This window comes from Balaenoptera physalus (assembly GCF_965194825.1).
Source record: "Balaenoptera physalus genome assembly, chromosome: 8".
NCBI classification, from domain to species: Eukaryota; Metazoa; Chordata; class Mammalia; order Artiodactyla; family Balaenopteridae; genus Balaenoptera; species Balaenoptera physalus.
The window spans coordinates 114712261-114736862 of record NC_138887.1 but is presented as its reverse complement, the minus strand read 5'-3'; the positions used below and the strand labels follow the sequence as shown (position 1 = coordinate 114736862).

The 24602-nt window shown below is 34.8% G+C and overlaps 1 protein-coding gene and 1 long non-coding RNA gene across 15 annotated transcripts in view; both read left to right on the top strand.

Annotated features, from left to right (window-relative positions):
- LOC309666438 (uncharacterized protein) overlaps positions 1–24602 on the top strand; it is a 312121-nt gene that overhangs the window by 89708 nt on the left and 197811 nt on the right. The gene's annotated exons all lie outside the window — the stretch shown is intronic.
- The window catches only part of LOC309666443, a 367092-nt gene continuing 359049 nt past the window's right edge, over positions 16560–24602 (top strand). The window contains exon 1 of the long non-coding RNA XR_014267113.1: positions 16560–16589. This is a non-coding gene — a long non-coding RNA (uncharacterized lncRNA). The remainder of the gene's footprint in view (positions 16590–24602) is intronic.

Here is a 24602-nt window from a genome sequence, read left to right as displayed (position 1 = left end):
GACACAGTGATATATAATCATGAATGTGGAAGAACCACAGATACTGACAATAAATTATACGTGGATTTTCCACTGCATGGAGGGTTGGCTCCCCCAACCCCTTTGTTGTTGAAGGGTCAACTGTATTTCAAAGTCTTTTCATTTACACACTAAAAAATTCTTCATCAAAGCAAGTTCATGTTATGAAAAACCTTCTTAGTCCTCAGCTGCAAGAGTAAATTGCTTTAGGGCTCAGTTTGCAGTGAAGACTCTTACAGGTATTTTACCATTTGTTTACAGCAACTATTTTTACCAGGAATTTTCTTTTGGGTGGTTTAATGTGTGAAAATACTGATACAGCAACTTAAAATATTCTCATATGAAATAACACTAAAATATCAATTCAGAGTTCTATATTTTGTTCTAAAAGTTTTATATTAAATTTATGATCCATTTTGAGTTATTGAATAAGTTACGAGGTTTAAGAAAAATTGTGGGTTTTTTGGCCTAAGGATATCCAGAATTATTTGGTGAAAGAAGTATTGTTTCTCATTTTGATTTGCTTTTGAACCTTTGTCAAATATCAGTTGCCTATACTTATGTGAACCTATTTCTGGGGTCTCTAATCTGTTACTTTGATCTATTTGTCTATCCCTCCAGGATAACCAAATAGTCTTGACTACTGTAGTTATGTAATACATAAGTCATGGAATCAGGTAGACTGATTCTTCCTGTTTTATTCTGCTTTAAAATTGTTTTAGCCATTCTAATTCCTTTGCATGTCCATATAAATTTTAGACTAATTTTGGCTATACTTACCAAAATCCCAGTAATATTTTTTGTAGGAATTGCTTTGTACCTGTATATGAATTTGGAGAAAATTAACATCTTTACTGCCTGGAGTTTCAAATCTATGAGTGCCATATGTCTCCAGTACTTATGTCTTCTTTGAATTCTTTCATGAACATTCTCTAGTTTTCAGTATAAAAGTCATGTAAAATTTTTTTTAGATTGCATCTAAGTATTTCATCTTTGGATGATTGTAAATGGTATTTGCTATTATATGTAAATAAAATTGATTTTTGCATATTGATTTTGTATCTTGTGAACTCGCTTAATGCATTTATAATTTCAGAAGGGTTTCTTGTAGTTTTCTTGGAATTTTCTAGAAGTAGGTATAGTTATCTGCAAGTAGGTGTAGTCTTATTTCTTCCTTTCTGATCTCTTTGCCTTTTATTTCCTTTTCTTTTTTTCTTATATCACTGGCACTTATTCTTTCCATTAAGTATGCTGTTAACTGTAGGTTTATTGTAGATCTTTTTAATCAAGTTGAAGAAATTCCTCCTATTCTCATTTTCTAAGTTTTAAAAAATTTATGAATAGATATTGAATATTGTCAAATACTTTATCTGCATCAATTAACATGATCTTTTTTTCTTTACACTGATAATACAGTGTATTACAATAATTATTTTCCAAATATTGAACTATCCTTGCATCTCTGGATCCTTGGAATAAGCCTCACTTGATAGTGTATATAATTATTTTTATGGATTGCTGAAATCTATTTGATAATATTTTGTTAAAGACTTTTGCATCTATATTCAAGAGGAATAGTGGTCGGTAGTTTTCTTTCATAAATGAGTTGGGAAGTGTTCTCCATTTTGTTATTTGGAAAAAATTGTATAGAAATATTAATTCTTGTTTAAACACATTGATAGAATTCTCTAGGGAAACTACCTGGACCTGGAAGTTTACTTTTCAGAAATTTTTAAATTATTAATTCAATTTCTTTAATAGTTATGGAGTAGTTCAAAATATCTATTTCATATTGGGTTACTTGATACAGTTTTATTTTTTAGAAGTTAGTTCATTTCATCTAATTTGTCAAATTTATGTGTGTAGGGTTTTTTGTATTAATTCTTTATTATGTTTCTGATATATGCAAGTTGTGTAGTGATATCTGCTATTTCATTCTTGGTATTGTTCATTTCTATCTTCTTTTTTAATTTGTCAGTCTTGCTAGAGGTATATTAATTTTATTGATCTTTACAAAGAACCAACTCTTTTTTTCATTGATTTTATTACTTTTTGGTTTTCAATTTCATTGATTTAGGCTTTTGTCATTATTATTCCCTTACTTCCTATTGTTTGAGGTTTATGCTGCTCTTCTTTTATTTGGTTTTTTAGATAAAAGTTCAGATTATAAATTAGAGACTTCTTTTTTTATCACAAGAGCAATTTACATTTGGTGCTGTTTCCATTGAAGTACTGCTTTTCTTGTGTTCTGCATATTTTGATAGTTGTATTTTCAATTTCATTCAGTTTAACACATTTAAAAAGTTTCCTTGGAGATTTCCTCTTTGTCCAATGAGTTATTTAGAAGTGTGTTAATTTCCAAGTGTTTGAGGGTTTTCCTGTTACATTTCTTTTATTGATTTCTAGTCTGATTTTGTTGTAATTAAATGTACTCTGAATGATTTAATTATTTTGGATATATTAAGATTTATGATCCAGGATATGATATATTTTGGTATTTGTTGCACAGAAACTTGTAAATAATGTACATTCTGATGTCGTTGGGTGGAGTTTTCTATAATGTTCATTATATCCTGTTGGTTGATGATATTGTTGAGTTCTTCCATATCCTTACTGATTCTTCTAACAGTTCTTGTGAGAGGAGTGTTGAAGTCTCCAGCTATAATTGTAGATTTTCTATTTCTCATTTCTGTTTATCAGCTAATGTGTCACATATTTTGCAACACTTTTGTTCGATGCATACACGTTTAGGGTTGCTATGTCTTCTTGGTGAATTGACTATTTTATCATTTATAAAAGGACATTTATAATTATTTATAATTATTTTATCATTTATAAAAGGACATTTATAATGTCCCTCTCTGTCTCTAGAAATTTTCTTTGCTCTGAAGTGTACTTAATGTGATATTAATAGAGCCATCCCTCCTTCCTTTTGTTAATATTTTCGTGATCTATCTTTTCCCGTATTTTTTACATTCAATCTCCTGTATAATTGTATTTGAAGTGAGTGTGTGATATAGACAACATTTAGTTGGGTCATGTTATTAACCACTCTGTATTTTGTCTTTTAGCCTGTGTATTTAGACCATCTACATTTAATGTAATTGCTGATAATTTTAGGACATGTCTACTATTTTATTATCTGTTTTGTTTCTTCTCTCTGTTTTTTGTTTCTTTGTTCTCTAATTCCTGCCTTCCTGTGGGTTCCTTGAACAAATTTAGAATTATATTTTTACTTATCAATGCTGTTTTTGAGTGTATTTCTTTGTATAGCTCTTTTGGCAGTTGGTCTAGGTATTATGCATACATATTTTACATATACATACAGTTACACCTATTTTTCCATTTTTTTTAATTTTTGAATTTTATTTATTTTTTTATACAGCAAGTCCTTATTAGTCATCAATTTTATACACATCAGTGTATACATGTCAATCCCAATCGCCCAATTCATCACACCCCCCTGCCCCCACTGCTTTCCCCCCTTGGTGTCCATACGTTTGTTCACTACATCTGTGTCTCAATTTCTGCCCTGCAAACCAGTTCATCTGTACCATTTTTCGAGGTTCCACATATATGCGTTAATATATGATATTTGTTTTTCTCTTTCTGACTTACTTCACTTTGTATGACAGTCTCTAGATCCATCTATGTCTCAACAAATGACGCAATTTTGTTCCTTTTTATGGCTGAGTAATATTCCATTGTATATATGTATCACATCTTCTTCATACATTTGTCTGCCAATGGGCATTTAGGTTGCTTCCGTGACCTGGCTATTGTAAATAGTGCTGCAATGAACATTCGGGTGCATGTGTCTTTTTGAATTATGGTTTTCTCTGGGTATATGCCCAGTAGTGGGGTTGCTGGATCATAGGTAATTCTATTTTTAGTTTTTCAAGGAACTTCCATACTGTCCTCCATAGTGGCTGTATCAATTTACATTCCCACCAACAGTGCAAGAGGGTTCCCTTTTCTCCATGCCCTCTCCAGCATTTGTTGTTTGTAGGTTTTCTGATGATGTCCATTCTAACTGGTGTGAGGTGATAGCTCATTGTAGTTTTGACATGCATTTCTCTAATAATTAGTGATGTTGAGCAGCTTTTCATGTGCTTCTTGGCCAACTGTAAGTGTTCTTTGGAGAAATGTCTATTTAAGTCTTCTGCCCATTTTTGGATTGGGTTGTTTGTTTTTTTTAATATTGAGCTGCATGAGCTGTTTATATATTTTGGAGATTAATCCTTTGTCCTTTGATTCGTTTGCAAATATTTTCTCCCATTCTGGGGGTTGTCTTTTCGTCTTGCTTATGGTTTCCTTTGCTATGCAAAAGCTTTGAAGTTTCATTAGGTCCCATATGTTTATTTTTGTTTTTATTTCCATTACTCTAGGAGGTGGATCAAAAAAGATCTTGCTGTGATTTATGTCAAAGAGTGTTCTTCCTATGTTTTCCTCTGAGAGTTTTATAGTGTCCGGTATTACATTTAGGTCTCGAATACATTTTGAGTTTATTTTTGTGTATGGTGTTAGGGAGTGTTCTAATTTCATTCTTTTACATGTAGCTGTCCAGTATTTCCATCACGACTTATTGAAGAGACTGTCTTTTCTCCATTGTATATCCTTGCCTCCTTTGTCATAGATTAGTTGACCATAGGTGTGTGAGTTTATCTCTGGGCTTTCTATCTTGTTCCATTGATCTATGTTTCTGTTTTTGTGCCAATACCATATTGTTTTGATTACTGTAGCTTTGTAGTATAGTCTGAATTCAGAGAGTCTGATTCCTCCAGCTCCATTTTTTTCCCTCAAGACTGCTTTGGCTATTCGGGGTCTTTTTTGTCTCCATATAAATTTTAAGATTTTTTCTTCTAGTTCCGTAAAAAATGCCATTGGTAATTTGATAGGGATTGCATTGAATCTGTAGATTGCTTAGGGTAGTATAGTCATTTTCACAATATTGATTGTTCCAATCCAAGAACATGGTATATCTCTCCATCTGTTGGTGTCATCTTTAATTTCTTTCATCAGTGTCTTATAGTTTTCTGAGTACAGGTCTTTTGTCTCCCTAGGTAGGTTTATTCCTAGGTATTTTATTCTTTTTGTTGCAATGGTAAATGGGATTGTTTCCTTAATTTCTCTTTGAGATTTTTCATCATTAGTGTATAGGAATGCAAGAGATTTCTGTGCATTAATTTTGTAGCCTGCTACTTTACCAAATTCATTGATTAGCTCTAGTAGTTTTCTGGTGGCATCTTTAGGATTCTCTATGTATAGTATCATGTCATCTGTGAACAGTGACATTTTTACTTCTTCTTCTCCAATTTATATTCCTTTTATTTCTTTTTCTTCTCTAATTGCCATGGCTAGGACTTCCAAACCTATGTTGAATAATAGTGGTGAGAGTGGACATCCTTGTCTTTTTCCTGATCTTAGAGGAAATGCTTTCAGTTTTTCACCATTGAGAATGATGTTTGCTGTGTGTTTGTGTGTATGGCCTTTATTATGTTGAGGTAGGTTCCCTCTATGCACACTTTCTGGAGAGTTTTTATCATAAATGGGTGTTGAATTTTGTCAAAAGCTTTTTCTGCATCTATTGAGATGATCATATGGTTTTTATTCTTCAGTTTGTTAATATGGTTTATCACATTGATTGATTTACATATATTAAAGAATCCTTGCATCCCTGGGATAAATCCCGCTTGATCATGGTGTATGATCCTTTTGATGTGTTGTTGGATTCTGTTCGCTAGTATTTTGTTGAGGATTTTTGCATCTATATTCATCAGTGATATTGGTCTGTAATTTTCTTTTTTTGTAGTATCTTTGTCTGGTTTTGGTATCAGGGTGATGGTGGCCTCGTAGAATGAGTTTGGGAGTTTTCCTTCCTCTACAATTTTTTGGAAGACTTTGAGAAGGATGGGTGTTAGCTCTTCTCTAAATGTTTGATAGAATTCATCTGTGAAGCCATCTGGTCCTGGACTTTTGTTTGTTGCAAGATTTTTAATCACAGTTTCAATTTCATTACTTGTGATTGGTCTCTTTATATTTTCTATTTCTTCCTGGTTCAGTCTTGGAAGGTTACACCTTTCTAAGAGTTTGTCCATTTCTTCCAGGTTGTCCATTTTATTGGCATAGAGTTGCTTGTAGTAGTCTCTTAGGATGCTTTGTGTGTCTGTGGTGTCTGTTGTAACTTCTACTTTTTCATTTCTAATTTTATTGATTTCAGTCCTCTCCCTCTTTTTCCTGATGAGTCTGGCTAATGATTTATCAATTTTGTTTATCTTCTCAAAGAACCAGCTTTTAGTTTTATTGATTCTTGCTATTGTTTTCTTTGTTTCTATTTCATTTATTTCTGATCTGATCTTTATGGTTTCTTCCCTTCTGCTAACTTTGGGTTTTGTTTGTTCATCTTTCTCTAGTTCCTTTAGGTGCAAGGTTAGATTGTTTATTTGAGATGTTTGTTGTTTCTTGAGGTAGGCTTGTATAGCTATAAACTTCCCTCTTAGAACTGCTTTTGCTGCATCCCATAGGTTTTGGATTGTCGTGTTTTCATTGTCATTTGTCTCTAGGTATTTTTTGATTTCCTCTTTGATTTCTTCAGTGATCTCTTGGTTTTTTAATAATGTATTGTTAAGCCTCCATGTGTTTGTGTTTTTTACGTTTTTCTCCCTGTAATTGATTTCTAATCTCATAGCATTGTGGTCAGAAAACATGCTTGATATGATTTCAGTTTTCTTAAATTTACTGTGGCTTGATTGGTGACCTAAGATGTGATATACCCTGGAGAATGTTCCGTGCGCACTTGAGAAGAAAGTGTAATCTGCTCTTTCTGGATGGAATGTCCTGTAAATATTAATTAAATATATCTGGTCTGTGGTGTCATTTAAAGCTTCTGTTTCCTTATTTATTTTCATTTTGGATGATCTGTCCGTTGGTGTAAATGAGGTGTTAAAGTCCCCCACTGTTATTGTGTTACTGTCGATTTCCTCTTTTATAGTTGTTAGCAGTTGCCTTATGTATTGAGGTGCTCCTATGTTGGGTGCATATATTTATAATTGTTATATCTTCTTCTTGGATTGATCCCTGGAGCACTATGTAGTGTCCTTCCTTGTCTCTTGTAACATTCTTTATTTTAAAGTCTATTTTATCTGATATGAGTGTTGCTACTCCAGCTTTCTTTTGATTTCCATTTGCATGGAATATCTTTTTCCATCCCCTCACTTTCAGCCTGTATGTGTCCCTAGGTCTGAAGTGGGTCTCTTGTAGACAGCATATAGATGGCCTGTTTTTGTATCCATTCAGTAAGCCTGTATCTTGTGGTTGGAGCATTTAATCCATTCACGTTTAAAGTAATTATTGATATGTATGTTCCTATGACCATTTTCTTAATTGTTTTGGGTTTGTTTTTGTAGGTCTTTTTCTTCTCTTGTGTTTCCCACTTAGAGAAGTTCCTTTAGCATTTGTTGTAGAGCTGGTTTGGTGGTGCTGAATTCTCTTAGCTTTTGCTTGTCTGTGAAACTTTTGATTTCTCCATTGAATCTGAATGAGATCCTACCAGGTAGAGTAATCTTGGTTGTAGGTTCTTCCCTTTCATCACTTTAAGTATATCATGCCACTCCCTTCTGTCTTGTAGAGTTTCTGCTGAGAAATCATCTGTTAACCTTATGGGAGTTCCCTTGTATGTTATTTGTCATTTTTCCCTTGCTGCTTTCAATAATTTTTCTTGTCTTTAATTTTTGCTAGTTTGATTACTGTGTGTCTCGGTGTGTTTCTCCTTGGGTTTATCCTTTATGGGACTCTCTGCGCTTCCTGGACTTGGGTGGCTATTTCCTTTCCCATGTTAGGGAAGTTTTCGACTATAATCTCTTAAAATATTTTCTCTGGTCCTTTCTCTCTCTCCTCTCCTTCTGGGACCCCCATAATGCGAATGTTGTTGCGTTTAATGTTGTCCCAGAAGTCTCTTAGGCTATCTTCATTTCTTTTCCTTCTTTTTTCTTTATTCTGTTCCATGGCAGTGAATCCCACCATTCTGTCTTCCCCGTCACTTATCCGTTCTTCTGCCTCAGTTATTCTGCTATTGATTCCTTCTAGTGTAGTTTTCATTTCAGTTATTGTATTGTTCATCTCTGTTTGTTTGTTCTTTAATTCTTCTAGGTCTTTGTTAAACATTTCTTTCATCTTTTTGATATTTGCCTCCATTCTTTTTCCGAGGTCCTGGATCATCTTCACTATTATTATTCTGAATTCTTTTTCTGGAAGGTTGCCTGTCTCCACTTCATTTAGTTGTTTTTCTGGGGTTTTATCTTGTTCCTTCATCTGGTACATAGGCCTCTGCCTTTTCATCTTGTCTATCTTTGTGTGAATGTGGTTTTTGTTCCACAGGCTGCAGGATTGTAGTTCTTCTTGCTTCTGCTGTCTGCCCTCTGGTGGATGAGTCTATCTAAGAGGCTTGTGCAAGTTCCCTGATGGGAGGGACTGGTGGTGGGTAGAACTGACTGTTGCTCTGGTGGGCAGAGCTCAGTAAAACTTTAATCCGCTTGACTGCTGATGGGCGGGGCTGTGTTCCCTCCCTGTTGGTTGTTTGGCCTGAGGCAACCCAACACTGGAGCCTACCTGGGCTCTTTGGTGTGGCTAGTGGCGGACTGTGGGAGGGCTCACGCCAAGGAGTACTTACCAGAACTTCTGCTGCCAGTAGCCTTGTCCCCACAGTGAGCCACAGCCACCCCCTGCCTCTTCAGGAGATCCTCCAACACTAACAGGTAGGTCTGGTTCAGTCTCCCCTGGGGTCACTGCTCCTTCCCCTGGGTCCCGATGCTCACACTACTTTGTGTGTGCCCTCCAAGAGTGGAGTCTCTGTTTCCCCCAGTCCTGTCGAAGTCCTGCACTTATATCCCACTAGCCTTTAAAGTCTGATTCTCTAGGAATTCCTCCTCCTGTTGCCGGACCCCCAGGTTGGGAACCTGACGTGGGGCTCAGAACCTTCACTCCAGTGGGTGGACTTCTGTGGTATAAGTGTTCTCCAGTCTGTGAGTCACCCACCCAGCAGTTATGGGATTTGATTTTACTGTGATTGCCCCCCTCGTACCTTCTCATTTTGGCTTCTCCTTTGTCTTTGGATGTGGGGTATCTTTTTTGGTGAGTTCCAGTGTCTTCCTGTCGATGATTGTCCAGCAGCTAGTTGTGATTCTGGTGTTCTCGCAAGAGGGAGTGAGAGCACGTCCTTCTACTCTGCCATCTTGGTTCCTCTCTTTCCATTTTTATATATGAAAATAATTTAGAAATATCGATAAGATGTAGAAAGTCTATAGCATTTGTCCATATGTTTATTTACCTGTTTTTTTAATCTTCTTTCTTCCTTTTTGATGTTATAAGTTTCCTTTTATTTATCACTTCCTTTCTGTTTAGAGAACTTTGTTTAGCCACTCAAAGTATATATCAATATATTAAGTGACACATTCTTCTAGTTTTCCTTCATCTGATAATACCTTGATTTCCCCTTCATTACTCAAAGATATTTTCACTGAATATAGGATTCTGAGTTGATAGCTTTTTTTTTTCATAATTTAAAAATTATGTGCCTCTTTTGTTTTGTCCTACAGTTCTTTCTTCTAATAAGAGACTTATTGTCATTAGAATCGATTTTCCCCTCTCTAGGTAAGGTGTTGTTTAACCTCTGTCTGCTTTCAAGTTTTGTTTTTTATCTTTATTTTTCAGAAGTTTAATTATGATTTGTCTTGACATGGGTACCTTTTTTTGGAGTTTGCTCCACTTCTTAAATATTAGATTATGTCCTTTGCCAAATTTAAGAAGTTTTCAGCCCTTATTTTATTGAACTGCTTTTTGAGCTCATTTTCTTTCACCTCTCCTTCTGGGATTTTAAATCTTTTGTAATAGTTCCTCAGGTCCCTCAGGCTCTGTTTTTTTTGTTTGTTTGTTTTTTCCCATGTTATTTTCTCTCTGTTGTTCAGATTGGGTCATTTATATTGTTCTTTCTTCTGGTTCAAAGATTCTTTCTTCTGTTCCATTCATTCTACTGTTCTTAAATTTCCATTTGTTTCTTCTTTATATCTCCTATTTCTTTACGTATTTCTTTACTGAGGCTTTCTACTCCTTTTATGAGATATTCTAATTAAAAAAAAAATTGTTCCAAGAAGGATAAAACTGTCTACTAGTTTTAGTAGAAGTTTAGGTTTCCCACTCAGCCTCCATTGATACTCTGGGATGGGGTTCAGGAGGGTCATCATTACTGGGTAGGAGGAAGTGTTCAGCCACCATCCCCACCCCTCTCTGGAGACCACCTTGGCTATGAAGGGGAGATGTCCTTTGTCATTTTTCCTGATATTGCCTCCACTGATGCTCTGTGAGTTGGGATCATTACTGCTGAAGGTGGGGAAAGTCTCAACTGTTCACTCAGTGTCCTTGATTTCACACCAGCTGGGAAGAAGGCAATGCCTTGTTTCTGCTGGGTGAGGCTAGGGTTCAGGCTCCTCATGTGACTCAAGTGACAGGATGGGCTCTGTTTTGTCTGTGCTTTTGTGTTTGTGTTTGTGTTTTTTTTTTTTTCTCCCATGTTTCCAACTTCTCTAGTACCCAGTCTGGTTTATATATGTCATAATGAAAGCCCAGGAAAATTATCACATACCATTTTTCAGAAGTCAGGGTCCCTACCCTTTCTGATTTCTCCCCACATTTCAAATTCTTCTTGTGTTTGCTTTATATTTAAAATTCATATAAACCCAGAAAAGTATAAATAATCTCTAGGATTTTAGCATAGATCTTAACTACCTTACTAAAGAGCACCCCATGGGAAAAATATATAAAGTTTTTAACTTTGAATTTTATTTAGGATAACTTGAAAATTTTGGTGGTGGTCCAGCTAGTAAAGTACTGTAAGGATGAGTATAGATAATTGTTTGCATTTAACTATATTTTATAAGGTCTTATTATTTTTAAAATTTCTTTCCAAAGCTTTCTTTGCCTTCCTTTTATAAGGTTCTGTCTCGATAGTAATATTTTGCTGACAATATTGGAGTTATTAAAGACCAGGTTGTTAAACCAAAATTGCTACTACTCTCATGCACCATGGTCTACAACATTTCTAATTCAGATCATCCAAGTAAAGACCAATATAACTCATATCCTATGCTATACTTCATCTTTTGGGAATAATTGGGGAAAGAAAAAAGCTCTATGATGAATCTGTGGTGCCTTAACTCATCATCAGAGGAGGGCTTCTCCAAAATACATTTTTAATCATATTTATTTAGTGTCAATGAGGTATTTTTATTTGCCAGAAAAAATGAGAAATTCACAAACGATAATATATGTGTGTGTGTGTGTGCATACGTGCGTGTGTGCATGCATGTGTGTGATTTAATGATAGGGGAGTTGTAGTTAAAGGGGAAATGGGAAAAGAAATTCCACATAATGCTAGAAAATAATGTATTTGGAAATTCAGGATCTTGGGCTTTATGTAACTTAAATAGCATCTAATTCCTATACCTTAATATCACCCCAATATTACACATCCTGCTGGAGGAACACAATTTAAGCAGGTTACAGTTTTTCACTAGTAGAAATAAAGTTGCAATAGGCACCTTCTGCATTTCTCTACATGAGCATATGTGAAAAATGTCTCTTGGGAGCAACCTAAAAATAAGATTGTTGACTAACAGAAAACAACATCTTCAACATTGTTATATATTCTCAAATTAGATTCCAACATAATTGTAACAATTTAGTTTACAAAATATTGTATTAAATTTTCCTTTGTTTGATATCCAGTCTGTTTTATATCAACAGCCCTCGATTTTGGTGAATATGATAGGCATGAAATAGGATATCACTTTTTTAAAAAGTTACATTTCTCTATTTATTTTTGAGATTGAGCAGTTTTTCATATATATTTAAAACTTTGCAGTTTCTTACATAATTTCTCTTTTTAATTGATTTTCTTATTCTGTTGGATTGACTTTTTCTTACTAATTTGTAAATAGTTCTCTATATTTGTTGTATAGTGATTACTGAATAATCCTTTTAATTAATGTAGATTAAAATGATTTTCTTTAGTGTGTAATTTGTCTTTCCGTGTTGAATATAGAAGTTATTTTTGTGAGATTTTTAATGTAGCCACATTTATTAGTGGTTTTTTTTTCTTATTTTTGTGTTTTCTTATCTTTTTCTTTAAAATATCCTTTTTTGATTTGAGATCATATTTTCCCATACTGCTTTCTGAGAATTCTGGAGCTTTGTTTTTCACCTTAGGTTTTTAATCTTTTTAGAGTTTTCTTTTTTTCATATGTGGTATGAACCTGAGGCTTTAGGAGTGGTGTTAGTTTTCTATTTTTGCATGACAAGTTACCACAAACTTAGCAGCTTAAAATATCACCCATTTAGTGTCTCCCAGTTCTGTAGGTCAGAAGTCTGTGTGGGCGCAGCTGGGCTGTCTCATGTCTCACAAGGTTGAGATCAAGTGTCCCTGGAGTAAAACTCTTACTTAGAAGCTCTGGGGAAGAATCTTCTTTCAAGCTCCTTAAGGTTATTGGCAGAATCCAGTACACTCAGTTGTAGCGCTAGGTCCTTGGTTTCTTTTTGGATGTCAACTGGGATGATTCCTAGCTTCTAGAAACCAGTCAGGTCCTTTCCATGTGACCTGTTCCATCTCCAGACCAGCAATGGAATCTCTCTTTCTCTCTCTCATAATATCCTTCTTGTACTTCGATCTCTCTGGCTTACTCTTTTATCATTAACCAGAGAAGACAAAGGACAATTAGGTTTGATTAGGTTTAGTCTACCTGGAAAATCTGCTGATTGTATGGTCAATTGATTAGTAACTTTAATTGCATCTACAAAATACATTTTATCGTGTAAACCTAATCATTGATGCAGCAACAGACAGAGGGGGTCACAGGGTTATCTTAGAATTCGGCTTGCCACAGAGGTATTTGGTATGGGTTTGCTACTCAATTATTTGAGATTTCCTACATGCCTTCTGTTTGAATCTTTTCCTTAGACAGGTAAGAGAGAAAGAGATAGGCTTAAGCCACTTACTTCCCAAAATCATTTAAAAATGAATTAAAATAATCTTTATAGGGACTTCCCTGGTGGTACAGTAGTAAAGAATCCACCTTCCAATGCAGGGGACGCAGGTTCGATCCCTGGTTGGGGAGCTAAGATCCTACATGCCGCAGGGCAACAAAGCCCATGAGCCACAACTACTGAGCCCAGGTGCTTCAACTAGAGAGCCCATGTGCCCTGGAGCCCAGGCGCCACAACTAGAGAGAGAAAATCCACACATCACAACTAGAGAGAAACCCGTGTACCATAACAAAAAATCCCACATGACTCAACGAAGATCCCATGTGCTGCAACTGAGACCCAACGCAGCCAAAAAATAAATAAATAAATAAATAATTTAAAAAAAAATCTTTATAAAATTCTTATTTTAGTTTTTAATATAGTCAGGAATAAAAGGCAATATTTCTGTATTTTTTATACTAATTAAATTTAAAACTCCTATATATACATGTCTATTTTTAATGCATTTAACTTAATAATTAACAAAGAATAAAAGATATATACTACATCCTTAACTTCTGTTGAAAAAACTTTAGATCTCTTTTATTGAATATACATGCCATACTGAATTTAAGGTAGTAACTCAATTATGACCGCATTGATAGGACAGGAAAAAGATAGGACAGATGTATGTTTGTATTTAACATTCTCAGAAATTCAGGTTCTGCAAAAAGCTTTAGCCTTTTCTCATTTTTAATTGGGAACAAAGGCAGTCAAGTGGATTCTTGTAATGGACTTGCGTTATCTCCTGGGGCTCTTACACTGTTGTTTTGATTTTACATAAAGTGAACATTGCATGCAAAATTGAACTTGGGAGAATTGCCCTGACCATGTACCATGTATCCCAAATCCCTGATTTAATAGAAATAATTGAAATAAGTGAGCTGTGGCTTACTTTCCAACTGAATTGTGTGGCTTTTCAATTGAATTATGTATATAATTCAAAAATAAAAAGGAATATACCATATTCCTTTTTATCTGCTTTTTTTCTTTGTTCTCAAGGCCCTTCTTTCTATAGACCTGCACCCTAGAGGTCAACAAGGTAACATAATCATTTCAAATATGAAATCAGTGAAACCTATGAAGGTAAAATGACTTATTAAAATTGCATTGAGCTGAGTCCCAAATTCAGGCCATATGGCTCAGCCTGGTCTTCTGTGACATTATGCTAGGTCACCAAGTCACTCAGTTATATAGCACAAATTAGAGGTTATATATAAATATCATGTATTAAATTCTAGGACACTAAATGGGTTAATATTTGGGGCAAAAAAATGTCATGTTAGGAAATACCATCCACTTGTTTAAACCTTATTTGTCTTTCACAAGAATGGAAAACAAATCTGTTTATGTCTAAGTTGTATTCCCTAGTTCATTTCTACTTTTCCTTTAGACATTTAATCCAAGTTCAGTTAAGTTTTCATGGAATAAGGTGATGACAAAACTCTACCATTTCCATCCTTGACCTTCCTTTTCATAGAACTGATATTTTTGTCTCTCTGACATTTCAAGCAATGGGATGTTTTACATATTTTATTCCTAAATTCATTGCAAACAAAAGTAGTCCAACCTTTGTTGGAAGAATATATTATCTATTACGCTGAACCTGGGCACCTTCCTTTTCTTTGGTTTCCCTGGAACAACATCTTATCCCCTTTGGGGTATCTCATCAACCTTCATTCTCTAACTCCATTCACCCAGTAAACTTCCCACACTGAGAGTATCCTCATCTTTACAATATAATCTCATAAATAAGGTCATAAATCAGGTTTCTCATTCCTTTTGCTGCTGCTTCAGTCAGCACTAAAAGTGGGTATTTTGGCTTAATAATATTGAGATAAAATACCATGCTGGTGCATGTTAACATACAATTAGCCTCACATGGAGCAGAGCTAAATTACTACCTAATTAGTATGGGGCAGACAAGGAGGGCCTGATGGATGATGAGATTCAAGAGCAGCTGTAACCCCATCCACCAGTTATTGATTTATCTGCTAGAACATTTTAATGGAGTAACTTACATTCACCACAATTAATGTGAAAGTGGCGTAAAATAGATTAGGTACTTTAAACTGGGAGGCCGCATGAAGGCTGTTACAATAAGGTTATATGGGATAAGAACGTGAGTCAGAGAATTAGAAATGAGAATTGAAAGACTGTTTTTAGAGGAAAAAATAAGTAAGATTTGATGGTTACATAGGTAAGAGGAACTAGTGAGACAGAAGAGCGAAAGAAACTATGCTGTTCTTTTCTTATGGGACCAGGGAGAACTAGAAAGCCATCACCAAACAGCAAACTCCAAGGCAAACTTGGTTTGGGAGAGTAGAACATAAGTTTAAGGTATATTAATTGGGAGACATGGTGGTATGAAAGAAAATCATAGTAAACCCGAATCATTTAAGGAAAAAATCAAAAATATGTTCTTTTAAAAGAATGGTAGGTGTTTTAAGCTATATGGGCACACAAACTAAATTGAATATCAAATAATTTTAAAGAAAATTATGGCTTTGATTTATTTATACTAAAATGCATTTTCTGTAATATGTATTTTTGCAGAAATGGTTACTAAGGAACTAAATGACTAAGGAAAAGATAACCAAAGATTAAGACAGTCAGAGAAGGCCGTACATGATCCTACCTCTCTCACACAACTCCAGTCACTTGATTATATCATGCTTGCTCTTGCCACAGGGCCTTTGCACTGCCTTTCGCCTATATTTGGTATATTGTCCTAGACACCCACATGGCTAACACCCTACTACTTACAAGTCTTTGCTCAAATGAACCTTCTCGGAGATGTCTACATTGACTATCTTTTTAAAAATTGCAGCCTACCTTCTGTCCCAGTACTGAACCCTCATACCCTACTCTACCTTAACTTTTTTTTTTTTCCGTAGAACTTGACACCTTTTAACTTTTGACATACAACCTATCTTATTAATTCTGTTTACTGGCCATTGTCTGCCTCATCTGTCAGAATTCAAACTTCATTCTTGAGGATCCTTGAGTTTTGGTCACTGACTCTTAAGCTGCTTTAAGCACATGGTAGATACAATGTATATATGTCGAATAGTGACTGAAGAAATTATTCAGCTCATGATTAACTTGACTGTTGTCCTTTCTTAAACAAATTTTGTCTTTTGAAACCCTGTTTGTGTCTGTAATACAAGCCTATACATAGCTTTGAATTGTCATTAAAATTGTAAAAGCTAACATATATTGAATACTTCTATATGTGCCAGGCATTCGTTTAAGAGGTTAGCAAGCAACACTTATTCCTCAAAACAAATATGTTAGGTATATCACATAACTTACTTTGCAGTTGAAGGGAGGGCTTCAGTAACTTCCCTGGGGACATGTGGCAGGACAAGACTTTGAACCCTGCTCATAACTCCTATGCAATATTGGGATACTGCCTGGAGGGTCAGTGTGAGTGTACTGAGTTCCTTAAAGGGGAATGGTGCCCAATACTTAAAAAAAAAAAAAAAAAAAAAACTCATGTTTGTTTGATAGCAATATTTGGTTTTACACTGTATAGGCAGAAGGATACTTTCTCATTTTTCTTAAGTCATAAATATAATCTGCAGGCATTATTTGTTTCCTTGGTTTTGAGTTATGAGATATTCCAATAGAAATAGCTGTTGAATAACTGGAATTTTAACCCAAAGCTCAGTACTGATCTCACACTAAGTAAAGTTACTTATCTTTCTATCAAACCATGACACATTTAAGAATACATCCTTTATTTCTTTAAACATTCACATTTATTCAGTAGGTATCTATAAGTGTCTGTCATCTAGGCACTGGGACACACAATGAAGTTATAATGACCAACAAAAATGAATATGATCTATATCATCAATTTTATGGATAAAGGGATAGTAGGCAAGTAGTCACAAAGAACTAATTTAAAATTACAGTTGTGAAAAGTGCTATGGAGAGGCACATGTTACTATGAGAAAAATATTAAATATAGCTAATTTTTTATGCATAACTTTAAAGAATATCTATTTTAGATATTATGTTAAGGTGATCTTAACAATGCAGATAGCAGATTAGCTTAATACCTAAATCCCAAGATAATATTTTGTGTGTGGATATCTGTGTGTCTTGGTGTGTGTTTATGTGTGTAAAATCTTTCAGTGCTTGATTCTTGTACTCGGAAAGTTTTCTCTCTCCTGTTAAACCATTCCCGTGCTGTGAAACATACAAGTAGTACAAAAACATCTCTTAGTTATTGGTAGCAGAATGAAAAACTGGACATATAATTTGGCTTTATTTTATTTAATTCTAAATCAAATACTTTTTATGTAATACCCAAGGTTATTATTTTTTTCATAAAAATTGTCTTGCTTCATAAGTAGTTTATAGAAACATGAACTCAATTGCAGAAAATTATTTTCAGAATGTAACACAGGGAGCTTTCCTGAGGTTAAGGTAAATTCTCTTTGACTCATTAATTTTTTTGGTGCATATAGGTAAACAACACAAGTTTCAAGTAACCATTAAAATTTTTTTTTTAATATTTGTATTTCATTTTATTTATTTTTTTATACAGCAGGTTCTTATTAGTTATCCATTTTATACATATTAGTGTATATACGTCAATCCCAACCTCCCAATTCATCCCACCACCACCACGCCACCCCCCGCCATTTTCCCCCCTTGGTGTCCATATATTTGTTCTCTACATCTGTGTCTCTATTTCTGCCCTGCAAACCAGTTCATCTGTACCATTTTTCTAGGTTCCACATAATGCATTAATATACGATATTTCTTTTTCTCTTTCTGACTTACTTCACTCTGTATGACAGTCTCTAGATCCATCCACGTCTCAACAAATGACCCAATTTTGTTCCTTTTTATGGCTGAGTAATATTCCATTGTATATATGTACCACAACTTCTTTAACCATTCATCTGTCGATGGGCATTTAGGTTGCTTCCATGACCGGGCTATTGTAAGTAGTGCTGCAATGAACATTGGGGTGCATGTGTCTTTTTGAATTATGGTTTTCTCTGGGTATATGCTCAGTAGTGGGATTGCTGGGTCATATGGTAATTCTATTTTTAGTTTTTTAAGGAACCTCCATACTGTTCTCCATAGTGGCTGTATCAATTTACATTCCCACCAACAGTGCAAGAGGGTTCCCTTTTCTCCACACCCTCTACAGCATTTGTTGTTTGTAGATTTTCTGATGATGCCCATCCTAACTGGTGTGAGGTGATACCTCATTGTAGTTTTGATTTGCATTTCTCTAATAATTAGTGATGTTGAGCAGCTTTTCATGTGCTTCTTGGCCATCTGTAAGTCTTCTTTGGAGAAATGTCTATTTAAGTCTTCTGCCCTTTTTTGGATTAGGTTGTTTGTTTTTTTAATATTGAACTGCATGAGCTGTTCATATATTTTGGAGACTAATCCTTTGTTGGCTGATTCGTTTGCAAATATTTTCTCCCATTCTGAGGGTTGTCTTTTCATCTTGTTTATAGTTTCCTTTGCTTTGCAAAAGCTTTTACGTTTCATTAGGTCCCATTTGTTTATTTTTGTTTTTATTTCCATTACTCTAGGAGGTGGGTCAAAAAAGATCTTGTTGTGATTAATGTCAAAGAGTGTTCTTCCTATGTTTTCCTCTAAGAGTTTTATAGTGTCCGGTCTTACATTTAGGTCTCGAATCCATTTTGAGTTTATTTTTGTATATGGTGTTAGGGAGTGTTCTAATTTCATTCTTTTACATGTAACTGTCCAGTTGTCCCAGCACTAATTATCGAAGAGGCTGTCTTTTCTCCATTGTATATTCTTGCCTCCTTTATCAAAAATAAGGTGACCGTATGTGCATGGGTTTATCTCTGGGCTTTCTGTCCTGTTCCATTGATCTATATTTCTGTTTTTGTGCCAGTCCCATATTGTCTTGATTACTGTGGCTTTATAGTATAGTCTGAAGTCAGAGAGTCTGATTCCTCCAGCTCTGTTTTTTTCCCTCAGACTGCTTTGGCTATTCGAGGTCTTTTGTGTCTCCATACAAATTTTAAGATTTTTTATTTTAGTTCTGTAAAAAAATGCCACTGGTAATTTGATAGGGATTGCATTGAATCTGTAGATTGCTTTGGGTAGTATAGTCATTTTCACATTATTGATTCTTCCAATCCAAGAACATGGTATATCTCTCCATCTGTTTGTGTCATCTTTGATTTCTTTCATCAGTGTCTTATAGTTTTCTGAGTACAGGTCTTTTACCTCCTCAGGTAGGTTTATTCCTAGGTGTTTTATTCTTTTTGTTGCAAGGGTGAATGGGATTGTTTCCTTAATTTCTCTTTCTGATCTTTCGTTGTTAGTGTATAGGAATGCAAGAGATTTCTGTGCATTAATTTTGTGTATCCTGCTACTTTACCAAATTCATTGATTAGCTCTAGTAGTTTTCTGGTGGCATCTGTAGGATTCTCTATGTATAGTACTATGTCATCTGCAAACAGTGACAGTTTTACTTCTTCTTTTCCAATTTGTATTCCTTTTATTTCTTTTTCTTTTCTGATTGCTGTGTCTAGGACGTCCAGAACTATGTTGAATGACAGTGGTGAGAGTGGACATCCTTGTCTTGTTCCTGATCTTAGAGGAAATGTTTTCAGTTTTTCACCACTGAGAATGATATTTGCTGTGGGTTTGTCATATATGGCCTTTATTATGTTGAGGTAGGTTCCCTCTATGCCTACTTTCTGGAGAGTTTTTATCATAAATGGGTGTTGAATTTTGTCAAAAGCTTTTCCTGCATCTATTGAGATGATCATATGGTTTTTCTTCTTCATTTTGTTAATATGGTGTATCACATTGATTGGTTTGCGTATATTTAAGAATCCTTGCATCCCTGGGATAAATCCCACTTGATCATGGTGTATGATCCTTTTAATGTGTTGTTGGATTCTGTTTGCTAGTATTTTGTTGAGGACTTTTGCATCTATATTCATCAGTGATATTGGTCTGTAATTTTCTTTTTTTGTAGTACCTTTTCTGGTTTTGGTATCAGGGTGATGGTGGCCTCATAGAATGAGTTTGGGAGTGTTCCTTCCTCTGAAATTTTTTGGAAGTGTTTGAGAAGGATGGGTGTTAGCTCTTCTCTAAAGGTTTGATAGAATTCACCTGTGAAGCCATCTGGTCCTGGACTTTTTGTCTTTGGAAGATTTTTAATCACAGTTTCAATTTCATTACTTGTGATTGGTCTCTTTATATTTTCTATTTCTTCCTGGTTCAGTCTTGGAAGGTTATACCTTTCTAAGAATTTGTCCATTTCTTCCAGATTGTCCATTTTTTTGGCATAGAGTTGCTTGTAGTAGTCTCTTAGGATGCTTTGTATTTCTGTGGTGTCTGTTGTAACTTCTCCTTTTTCATTTCTAATTTTATTGATTTAAGTCTTCTTCCTCTTTTTCTTGATGAGTCTGGCTAAAGGTTTATCAATTTTGTTTATCTTCTCAAAAAACCAGTTTTTAGTTTTATTGATCTCTGCTATTGTTTTCTTTGTTTCTATTTCATTTATTTCTGCTCTGATCCTTATGATTTATTTCCTTCTACTAAGTTTTGAGTTTTGTTTGTTCTTTCTCTAGTTCCTTTAGGTGTAAGGTTAGTTTGTTTATTTGAGATTTTTCTTGTTTCTTGAGGTAGGCTTGTATAGCTATAAACTTCCCTCTTAGAACTGCTTTTGCTGCATCCCATAGGTTTTGGATTGTCATGTTTTCATTGTCATTTGTCTCTAGGTATTTTTTTATTTCCTCTTTGATTTCTTCAGTGATCTTTTCGTTTTTAGTAAGGTATTGTTTAGCCTTCATGTGTTTGTGTTTTTTATGTTTTTTTCCCTGTAATTGATTTCTAATCTCATAGCATTGTGGTCAGAAAAGATGTTTGATATGATTTCAATTTTTTAAATTTACCGAGGCTTGATTTGTGACCCAAGATGTGATCTATCCTGGAGAATGTTCCATGTGCACTTGAGAAGAAAGTGTAATCTGCTGTTTTTGGATGGAATGTCATATAAATATCAATTAAATCTATCTGGTCTATTGTGTCATTTAAAGCCTGTGTTTCCTTATTTATTTTCTGTCTGGATGAACTGTAACCATTAAAATTTGTTTCTCTATATGTGTTCCTCTATTTCTTTATGTAATATCACTATTATTAATTAATGCTATATTTTTTCATTTGCTATGCAAAACCCTTTATTAAAATAGTTAAAATTAGAATAATTTTGCATGGATAATGAATGCAAAATTAAATTTCCATTATTTTAAGATTAGAAATTTCATAATATTAAATGTATTTATATTCCATTTTTATGAGACAGTAAATCACATTGTAAAATCTGTTTTCAGATGAGGTATAACTCTACATGGATGGTGATAAACATCAAAAGTTGTTTTTGCATTTATTTCCATCCTTCTTTTGTGATATTAACTTCCTTGTATCAGTAGCAGAATGCTCAATGCCAATTTAGATTTCATCATTCGCTTCAAGGAAAAGATTAGTATATGGTTGGATCACACATTTGAGTGATCTAAAACAATAAAAACTAGGAAGAAAAACAATAATCCATCATTTTAAAAAATATAAAATATATTCATTAATTACTTTCTTCTAGTTCCCCGAAAAAACGTTTAAAATTTTCTAGCTTTTTTAAAGCTTTTTTTACAGCCTTCCTTTCGTGACTTTTGTTTAAAAGCTCTAACATATGCCTTATTCACATTATAGAGAAACACTTTTGTTTTAAAAAGTTGATGAAAATAGTCAGTGTTTGTGGTACCAAAAAGTCATTTTTGAAAATCAAGAAATTTATAGGTTTTTTAAATTACACAGTGTTGAATAATAAATTGAAACTCCCCCCTTTCCACCCCAACAGAATTATTAACTGCCAATTTCCTCTATGACTTTAAATATATTTGGTTTTATCGTGGAAATACTTGATTATATGAGCAACAAAATATTCTTCTGCTTAAAATTTGTTTGATTTACTGTAAAACTTAACCAACCAAAAAAATCAAATACTGTTCTTAATCCTCTTAACATCATATCATAATTTTTGGCAGAATCCAGATGAAAGGTACAGTCATAATTTGGTCAGGTTTTACTGAATTGTTATAGTCATACACTATTTTAAATTAAAAATCAGTGGGATATTTTCTGAATCTCAAAACATTTATTCTAAATGAATCTCAGATGGAAATAAAAGTGGTAAATTTGGAGAAAGGAGATAATTTACCCACATATCTTTTTGAAGTTTGAAAATTTATTTTTTGTTTGTTTCCCAGTCTTTATTTTTATCTAACTTTAAGAATAGAATACTAAAGCTCAAACAGAATCTATTCCTGGACTTCTCTGATCTACCTCAAGCCAAAATCCATTTACAATATCCTGAGAAGTTGTTTTCCCACAAAATGTTACTATATTTTCAAGACCAGAGAACTTCAGATATAGTGTTCAGCTCTGAGCCCCTTGTCTAAAAATATAATGCCAAAACTCAGTTGTACTCCCTTGCTCCCCAAATCCAAAGAATTTATAGAAAACATGGTATACATTATTTTCCCAGTACATAGCCTTTTCCTGTTCTAGCTACTTATATGTGAACTTGGTGGAGGGGGCTGTTTTTAAAGAGTATGCCTTATAGTATAATTAAATCCCTATTTACCCCCCAAAAATCTGTCCTACAAGGTCTTTATATATGTGTGATTTTAAACAAAGGGCAATACAATTGATGACAGAATTTATAAGAAATAGACAGGTTTAGGAATATAGAGGGCAGGGCAATGTATAAAATTATTTTAGACCAGTGTTAGAAAGATAACTTATTGAATTATTACTGATATCAAGCCATATCCTTTTCACTGACATTGTTTTAGAAAATGTATTGAATTATTAAGAATATATAGGGGTTTTTTTTTCTTTTGCAGGGGAGAAATGATAGCTTTCTTTACTTAAATAGTAGAAATAGATTTAGAGATTATACCCCATAAAAATAAGTATTTTATTTCTATTTTTATCTTCCTTTCAAAGGAGAGGAGGAGAGAGAAAATTAAATACAACAAAAATATTAGATTTTCTAATGAGTACATTTATTTTCCAGTGCTGTGAATGACTTTAGCTCTGTGAAGACAATTATGTTTTAAAATGTGGTGACACAGATATGTCTTATTTTGAGTTCTTCTAGATTATAGTATTAAAAAAAAAAAGACTTTAGTGATGGTAGTTTTATTTAGGGGGAGACCCCAGGAAGATGTGAGGTGTAGAGAAAGTAAAAGAAAATAAAACAGGACAGAGAGAAAAACCAGTAAAGGGGTACGTTGAGGAGTGGGAAAAATGATGTAAGCAGCAGCGTCTCAAGCCTATTGGAGTCCTCTAAGGAACTATGTCGAATTAGTCTCAGAATTGTTTTTCTGGATTTTACTTCCACAAAAGATGTCGAAAGCTGGTATGGCCAGCCACTAACATCCTAATAAGAAAGAGTTGGATAAACTACAAAATCCTATGTTTTCTTCAAACCATCAGGCAGCTGAGGTTGCAGGGAAAGTAAGTAGCCTGAAATCTTTGGAAAGACTAGCTCCTCCAAAGAGAAATGGAAGACAAACACTGGGTCACCTTGTCAGAACATGAGCTAAAGGACACCAAGTATTATATGAGCGGATGAAAATCATTTAGCTGCAATACTTAAAAATGTACTAAATGTTGAGTATGTGCTGGGGGAGAGTGTAATCTTCAGACACCAAGAGAGTTAGGACCTCTTTGCAGGCTGTTCTCCATAGACCTCTACTGGGTACTTAGAATGGATAGAGGTAAGGCAGGGACTGAAGAAAGCCTCCCTCAGTGGTACAGACCTGAAGGATGAAGGATGAAAGTGCTGTCACTGAAAGAAAAGGCAAAATGGGCCAGAAAGACAATTATTCTCTACTGAACAAAAACCTTAAGCCACTGGAGAAGGGCAGGAATCTCTGTGAGCACATGTGAAGATCCTGAGTGGCTAGGGGATGGGAACTTAAGGCAAAACAAAACGCAAAAAAATCTTTGCCACAGCCCGAGGGGCAGGAAATGATCCTGAGATGAGGACGTTATACAACTAAACTTAGAGATTCCCTACTTCTGAAGGAAAGACAAGAAACCCTTTCCACAGAACTGCCAAAAAGGCAGAGTTTGGCTTCCGTGAGAAGAGGAATAGTACCACTGTTACCGACCAGGTTTCTTGGCCTCCTCAATCAGTAGAAATTGATCAGAGGCCAGACAAGAAATTCAGGCAAGGCTTTACTGGGGCCCCTGCTGCAGCAGGGGGCAGAGAGAACAAACAACAGGTTCCCTTGCTTGCTCCCTTGCTGACGGTGGCGGGTAGCTGGTTCCTTATATGGGGTGAGTGTAGGGGGTGTGTCCTGGGGTCGGGCCGGAGGGGTAGCTTAGGTGGTTTGCCCTCCCCTTTGGAGGTGTTGAGTGCAGGGGGCATGGGTGGTACCCTGGTTTTGCTCCCGCCCTTGGGAAGTGGCAGTTGGGCTTTT